The sequence below is a fragment of the Euleptes europaea genome, chromosome 1 (genome assembly GCF_029931775.1).
Source record: "Euleptes europaea isolate rEulEur1 chromosome 1, rEulEur1.hap1, whole genome shotgun sequence".
Taxonomy (NCBI): domain Eukaryota; kingdom Metazoa; phylum Chordata; class Lepidosauria; order Squamata; family Sphaerodactylidae; genus Euleptes; species Euleptes europaea.
In genome coordinates this window covers 29,107,948-29,116,509 of record NC_079312.1, presented here as the reverse complement: position 1 = coordinate 29,116,509, position 8,562 = coordinate 29,107,948, and positions in this window count along the sequence as shown.

The following is an 8,562-nucleotide window of genomic DNA, read 5'->3' as shown; positions in this document are numbered from 1 at the left end:
GCAGGACTACAGCTGAACATCAAGAAAACAAAAGCAATGACTACAGGAGAATTACACAACTTAAAGGTTGACAATGAGGAAATTGAAATTGTTCAAGACTTTCTATTCCTTGGCTCCACCATCAACCAAAAGGGAGACTGCAGCCAAGAAATCAGAAGGAGATTGAGACTGGGAAGGGCAGCCATGAAGGAGCTAGAAAAGATTTTGAAGTGTAAGGATGTGTCACTGGCCACCAAGACTAGATTAATTCATGCCATCGTATTCCCTGTTACTATGTATGGGTGTGAAAGCCGGACAGTGAAGAAAGCTGATAGGAAGAAAATAGATTCCTTTGAAATGTGGTGTTGGAGGAGAGTGTTACGGATTCCGTGGACTGCCAATAAACAAATCAGTGGGTTATAGATCAAATCAAGCCTGAACTGACCCTAGAAGCGAAAATGACTAAACTGAGGCTATTGTATTTTGGTCACGTCATGAGATGACAAGAGTCACTGGAGAAGACAGTCATGCTAGGAAAAGTTGAGGGCAGCATGAAAAGAGGAAGACCCAACAAGAGATGGATGGACTCAATAAAGGAAGCCACAGCCTTCAATTTGCAAGATCTGAGCAAGGCTGTCAAAGATAGGACATTTTGGAGGACTTTCATTCACAGGGTCGCCATGAGTTGGAAGCGACTTGACTGCACTTAACACACATACACACACAGCAAGAAGCAGAGGTGGTTTGCCATTGCCTTCCTCTGCAAAGTCTGCCTTGGTGGTCTCCCTTCCAAGTACCGACTCTGCTTACCTTTCAAGATCTGACGCCATCGGGCGATACCACGCTGCCTCCCCTCCCTTATGGCATTACCAGGAACATTAAGAGCCGTCCTGGAGCAAGCTGAGACAAGTGGTCTCTGCAGGGCTGGCACAGCACAGGGTCCACTTGGCTCAGACCCAGGCACTAGTCATAGTGGCAATAGGGAGAGCGAAACCTGCGTCTGTCCGCACTGTCGCCACTGCCCAGGTCTAGGTTATCATCAGGGCGACCCAAACACAGGAAGCTGCTTCATATTGAATCGGACAATTGACCTATCAAGGTCACTACTGTGGATTCAGACTGGATGGAGCCCTCCAGGGTATCAGGTACAAGTGTTTCGTATCTCCTACTACCTCGTCTGCTTTTAATTGGAAATGCTGGGCATTGAACCTGGGGCCTGCTGCATGCAACACAGATGCTCTTTCATTGAGCCATAGGGTACTTTCGCTCACTTTCACCCCTCCTCTGTCTCGGTTGTTCCTTGGAGTTATGCTTGAGTTTCCCCTCCATTAGAGATGACCTCGCTGCCCGCCCTCACAAATCCTGGGACTTCCCGTCCCTCTATTAACCTGATTCTTCCCTCTCTCCTTAGCTCAGCCCACTTGAAATCCCCGTGCATAAGGCAACGTTTGGGACATAGAAGCTTGGTTTCTCTCACAGCAAGCATACAGCCAATTACAACACAGCTTGTCAAGAGGCGGGGATTCAAATGCTTCCTGCTTCCTTGGAGTTCTTTCTGAGTAAAAGGCTTTTTAAAACGAGGCTTGGGTTTCTTCCCCCCCTTTCGAATAGCTTTTTTTTGTTCTTAAAATGTTCTTTAAATGCTTTTTTATGTGGCAACTGGGTTTGGGGGGGGGGCTTTTGTCTCACTACAGCCAATTACAAAGCAGCATTTCAGGGGGCGGGGATTCAAATACTTCCTGATTCAAGCTTGGAGTCTGCGGGTGCATAGACAAAGTGTGGGTCCAGCGAGCAACAAACCTCAGGTAAAACTCCCATGCATAAACAACCTTAGTCGCTCCCCTGAGGTTCAGCTTGCTCCTTGCTGCCAGTGGCCCACTGGGAACTTTCCCAGGTAAGTTAAAGAGCCAGCTCACCCCTAGGCATTTACCCATTACACAAAAGCACAGGATGGCCATTCCCAATGTAAAGCCTCTGTCTTATTGTATCAACATTCAATCACAATAAAACAGTTGGAAGTTGAAGATTCAAAGCAGTTTGTTTTTATTGGCCAATACACAAAAAGCTTGGTGAAAATTGCCTAAAGCGCAGAGCAATTTCCACACACATCAAAGGGTTGCAAGCATGGATATAGACTTTGATAATGGGTGGTCACAGAGACGTCATACACACATAGACTCAACTGTCCAATAAACCCTTATAGACGTATGAGCACCTATTTGCATATCCAATAGAAAATGCTCTTCAAGGCGTTCCCTAATGGTTAATGAGGAAACACAAGTTTACATTCCAGGATGACACTTCTTGTTTTAAATCAAAGCTCCAGGCTTAATTAGAGAACCTGCTTGTACCAAGTGAGAATGACCTCACTTAGTCAGTTGCAGGTCAATCTGACCCAGGTCTCACAGTAGCAAATGTCTGTTGACCAAAGATTGCTACTTTACCCATCATGCATTGTGATTCTAGATCTGTACATAAGAATATATATGTGTGTGTGTGTGTGTGTGTGTGTTATGCTATGTGAATATGCATATATGTGACAGAATATATGTTTTCCCTATAAACTAAGTTAATAAGGCATTTCACCAGGAACACATGAAAAAGTATTCAAACAGAGAGTAAAACGGGAGCAAAGTAGGTATTGTGGAGGCAGACACTGTAACCCTACCTGAGAGGAAAGAGTATAAGTGATAATTGTGATCAAGGAATGGTTGAGGAGCAGTAAGGCTATTGTCTGAGTAAGGTAAATGGGTCTGTCACTGAGGGTTTGCCTCAAGTGGCATCTGATGAGGAGTCGAGGCCTTTGAGAAAATAATGTTAATGTTCCTTAATGACTGCAGATGTTTCTTCAATGGGAGCTAATTGTGAGGAGATGATCTACAGATAACCGCCCTGTTCAGGGGCAGGTCAGAGCTTGGAGAAGCAGCTAGCTAGAAAAGGAAGCACAGGCCTTTAATGCATGGCTGTTTCCCTCCCGAGTCGCGTTCACCCCTTTGGGTCTTTGTTGCGGTTATGCATGCTGTTTCTGACCGTCAGAGGTCCCCTCGCTCTCCCCCTGCCTTTCCCCGCGTTTTGCCCGCGTTTTCAAATTTGAGATAAAACAGGTCCCAGAAAACGTGGGCAAAACGCGGGGAAAGGCAGGGGGAGAGCGAGACAACCTCTGACGGTCAGAAACGGCATGTATAACCGCAACAAAGACCTGAAGTCTTCGGAGGGGTGATGGAGAGGAAAACGACAGTGCATAAAAGACTACAGTCTTTCTCTCCATGCTCTGATATGTGGAGTAGGGCATCAGCAGAATTCTAGGGTGCCTCTTTGTCTCCAATTGTGCTCTAAGCGCAGTTACCACAGCTTGCAAGTGCGTTCTCTCTGTCTCTCCCCCTGCCTTTTTCCCTGTCAAGTCACAGCTGACTTATGGTGACCCCTGGTGGGGTTTTCAAGGCAAGAGACAGTGCAGAGGTGGTCTGCCTTGTCTGCCTCCACTTCACGCCCCTGGTATTCCTTGGAGGTCACCCATCCAAATACTGGCCAGAGTCGAAGCTGAGAGTTTGTGACCGCCCCAAGGTCACCCAGCAGGTTTCCACGGCACAGTGGGGATTTGAACCTGGGTTTCCCAGCTCCTAGTCCGACACCTTAGCCAGTACACCACACTGTCTCTCTCTGTCTCTCCCACCATCACCAAAAAAAGAAAGAAAAAAAGAAGTCAGGCCATGTAGCACTGACCCTGGAACACTGCCCCATCAAGGAAGCAGGGGACAGTCTGATTCACATGGCTTTATGTCCAAAGGAAATCCATTCCATAATCGCTCCATCTCTTGCTTCCCACCTTAAATGAAACAGGAGTTTGAAGAGTCAAGGCACAGCAGGAGCCCTTTTATGAGTTGGCCGCCAAATGCTTCAGCTCTCACGCAGAAGCAGCTGGTATATCCTAAATTCAGTTTTCCCATACAATACTGAAAAGTGCATTTCTCTCTCTCGTGCAATTTGCAGTCGTGCCTTATTATCGACTGTATTTCTATTCTATAGTCTGTTCTGTTCTGTCAGGGATGCTCTAGGCTGATCCTGCATTGAGCGGGGGGTTGGACTAGATGGCCTGTGTGGCCCCTTCCAACTCCATGATTCTATTATTCTATTCTGACTTTCCGGAAAGGCACTCAGGACAATGCATGTAAATAAAGTGCCCTCAAGTCGCAGCCAACTTGCGGTGACCCCTCATGGGGTTTGCGAGGCAAGAGATGAGCAGAGGTGGTTTGCCATTGCCTTCCAGTGTGGTGTAGTGGTTAAGAGCGGTGGACTCCAATCCGGAGAACCGGGTTTGATTCCCCACTCCTCCACATGAAGCCAGCTGGGTGATTTTGGGTTAGTCACAGTTCTCTGAACTTTCTCAGCCCCACCTACCTCACAAGGTGTCTGTTGTGGGGAGAGGAAGGGAAAGAGATTGAAAGCTGGTTTGATTCTCCTTAAAAAAGGTAGAGAAAGTCAGCATATAAAAAAAAATCTCTTCTTCTTCCTCTGCATATCAACCCCAGTCTTCCTTGTTGGTCTCCCATGCAAGTACTAACCTGCTTAGCTTCTGATATCTGACAAGCTCAAGGCTAATCTGGGGCATCCAGTCTGCCACACAATTAAATGGATCTCACCTTTTACCTTGACAACAGTATTGTGAGGAAAGTTAGGTGGGGAGAGTGACTGGCGTGGCCCCATTTCACCCAGAGAGCTTCATGGCAGCATGGGAATTTGAATCCAGGCCTTCACAGCCCTAGTCTAACACTAATGTCTGTACCAAACTGGGCGGATATGATTAATGCAGCTGGAAATGAACGTGCTTTGTATCCAAGCTAGGTTTCATGATTGCATTCTTAGATCAACGTAAGCCCAACTTGGGTAGGAGACGCCCCCCCAAAGACACTTGCTAGGCAAGAGGTAAGATGGGAGCATGGTACTGGCAGGCATTCCTCATGGTTTGGCTGTGCTCTGCTCATGCGCATGGCTGCCAATATTGCACTGAAGGCATTGTGAGTCTAAAAAGGAATGCTTGAGCCAAGGACTTGCTCCTACACACATTACTGGCATTTTAGAGAGCAAAAATATCCCATGTCTTGGAATGTCAGTCCCATCTTCCTGTATCTGTTACTGGCCAGAGCTCAGGCCCAGCTCCTCTGGGGCTACCAATGAATTCAAATTCAGGTCTCTGCTACATAGGGTTGTCAATCACCAAATGCTAACTGGAGATCTCCTGTTATTACAACTGATCTCCAGCTAGGGTTGCCAACCTCCAGGTACTAGCTGGAGATCTCCAGCTATTACAACTGATCTCCAGCCGACAGAGATCAGTTCACTTGGAGAAAATGGCCACTTTGGCAATTGGCAATTGGCAAATTGGCAAATGGCATTAAAGTCCCTCCCCTCCACAACCCCTGCCCTGCTCAGGCTTTGTCCCAAAAACCTCCCGCTGGTGGCAAAGAGGGACCTGGCAACCCTACCGCTACACCATGCTGGCTCTCAAGCATAATATTATGGAGAACGTGAGGTATACAGATTTTCAAGTAACAAATATGGCTGTTAATAGCTCTAGGAAGGGTCGGGTTTAATAGTGTACCATTGCAAAGTTCTGCAGGATACACAGGATCTAGCCCTTTTTCCTTCCCTCCCTGTACAGCTGCAGTTTACTTTTTAAAAACAATGGGAATTTCCAGTCACGAATCACGCATCGTCTTATCGAGCTTGACCCCCAGCTCAGCCAAGATAATTGTGAAGCCCAGCAGGCCTGTCCAGGGCATTTTATGAACTGACTTTGCAGTCTTGAATATTGACCCATAATCCTTTTCAATGCACTGGGGCACCTTGACAGACAGGCCTATACTAACATGGTTCCCTGAAGGCAGAAAAGGTTCACAGATGCTGGCTGAAGGCCTGCCCTACTTAAGAACATAAGAAAGGTTATGCTGGATCAGACCAAGGTCCATCAAGTCCTGCAGTCTGTTCACACAGCAGCCAACCAGGTGCCTCCGGGAAGCCCACAAACAAGACGACCTCAGCAGCACCATCCTGCCTGTGTTCCACAGCACCTAAGATAATAGGCATGCTCCTCTGATCCTGGAGAGAATAGGTATGCATCATGACTAGTATCTATTTTAACTAGTAGCCATGAATACCCCTTTCTTCCATGAACATGTCCACTCCCCTCTTAAAGCCTTCCAAGTTGGCAGCCATCACCACATCCTGGGGCAGGGAGTGCCACAATTTAACTTGAAATGTGAATGGAAAGAAATGGGTAGAAGAGAGTGCAGCGCTCAGAGCGCATGCTTCAATTCTGAATACAGCCACATCTCAGTTAAACGTGTCAGAAGGGTGTGGGACCAGGAGGGTTGTTGATTCAGAGGTGTCCGGTTCGATGTGCCAAGCATCCAACAAGGGGAAAGGCGCTGAAGCTCTTTCCTTATTATCCATCCTCTCTCCTAAGCAAAGGGAGGTCCAAGTTACACACACTGATCTCATAGAAAAGGCCTCTCTGTGTGCCACAGCCACGCAAACATTTTCTCTCCCTCCCAGATGCTCTGAAACTCCAGCAGTTTCTTCCACCCAAGTCTCAAACTGGTAACTAGGAGACGGAGCCAAAAACACACTTCTTGCCTCGCTCCCATCCATTCATGACTTTTAAACACTAATCCCCTTTGTACCTCTCCTCCGGAGCCAATCCTCGCCTGCAGCCCATTCAGCCTGGTACAGAGTTTTCTTGCAAGCTTCCTTTAAAGGACGGGGAAGGGAGGAGGGGAACATTAAAAAGAAAGGTTGGGGAAAAAAGTCGTCTTTTCTTCCTGTCCCGATCTCGGTCTGGAGTGGAGAACTGTGTTTGTATGTTCTGTGTCTTTGCAGCAGAGTAAAGTCAGGGATTTCAGTGAGAGCAAGAGCCTGTCTGTCACAGCCCTAGAGCAGCATTCATTCCCAAACAGTGTATGCCATTCACGGGCTGCCAGGCCTGGACGCAGAATACAGCTGAACTCAGAAGGCTGCGAGAGGCTGAGAAAAAGGAACGGAGGTGGGAGAGAAGGACACACCAGGCGGATAAGAGAGGCAGAAAGAAAATGGAGGATGGGTGGGGGGGGGGTTGCCAACTGATCCCCCTTTATAGCAGCCTGGCTTGATCCTGTGTCTCACTGAAGACAGTTTGCACAATGCCTAGATAAGCATGATTATTACAGTTGCCAACCTCCAGGTACTAGCTGGAGATCTCCCACTATTACAAGTGATCTCCAGCTGACAGAGATCAATTCACCTGGAGAAAATGGCCGTTTTGGCAATTGGACTCTATGGCATTGAGGTCCCTCCCCTCCCTAAACCCTGCCGTCCTCAGGCTCCGCCCCCCAATTCTCCAACTTTCCCAACCTGGAGCTGGCAGCCCTAATGATGATTGTCTGCTAATGGCTGCAGATTAAGCTGTTGGAAGCACAGGAGCCAGTTTTCAAAAAGAGCTGGCAGCCCTCATTAAAAACTAGGAATGAGAAAACACAAGAAATAAAGGTCACAGGCACAGAAGCATATATTTTAGGCTTAACTTGCCCCAACCCTGGAAACTGTAGGGCTTAACATTTGAATAAGTAGGTAGCAGAAAATAGCTTCTAGTCCTGAATACGGCTCTCAGGCTGCTGTTGCTGCTTACCCAAGGCCATTTGAGAAATTAAGCACTACATGGACCAGGCAAGCCCTATCTCATCAGATCTTGAAAGATAAGCAGGGTTGGCCTTGGTTTGTACTTGGATGGGAGACAAGTAAGGAAGTTCTGGGTTGCAATGCAGAGGGAAGCAAAGGCCAACCAACTCTTGCCTTGAAAACCCCTTGAGGGGTTGCCATAAGTTGGCTGCAACGTGATGGCCCTTTCCGCCACAGTATCTTCCAACAAAAGCCAGATCAGGTTAGGTACTCTGTTTGGTATTTTGTTAAATATTTTGTTATCATGGGGGCAGACAAAAAACAACTGAAGCCAAGCAACCCCTTGATACCAGATGATTCGAGCACTCTGCTACATGATTTTTAGGGTTGCCAACCTCCAAGTACTGGCTGGAGATCTACTATTACAACTGATCTCCAGCCAATAGAGATCAGTTCACCTGGAGAAAACAGCCGCTTTGCCAATTGGACTATATGGCATTGAAGTCCATCTCCTGCCCAAACCCCGCCCTCCTCAGGCTCCACCCCAAAAACCTCCTGCCGTTGGTGAAGAGAGACCTGGCAACCCTAATTATTTTGTAAAAGTTCATTGCACAATTTGTTTTCTTGAACACTTAGAAAATAAATGTGGGTTCGTTTCCCAAGTCTGCATTGACATATTAAAACGTCATACAAATCGGACTCCCAGTTTGGAAGCCAAGGTGGAGGGGGAAAAAAACTCCATGTGGAAGCAACCCAAATTTCTTAGAGCTCCACATACTCCATATGGTACCAAAGCCAAAAAGGTGATGCTTTCCTGGTGAGACATACAGAACAACCCTTCATGTGTTACTTTTTTGGTTGTTTGAGAAGGACCAGGTGCAAAAGCAAGTTCACAGACAAGCCATTCCAGTCCCAGCACAATGTTAACTTGCT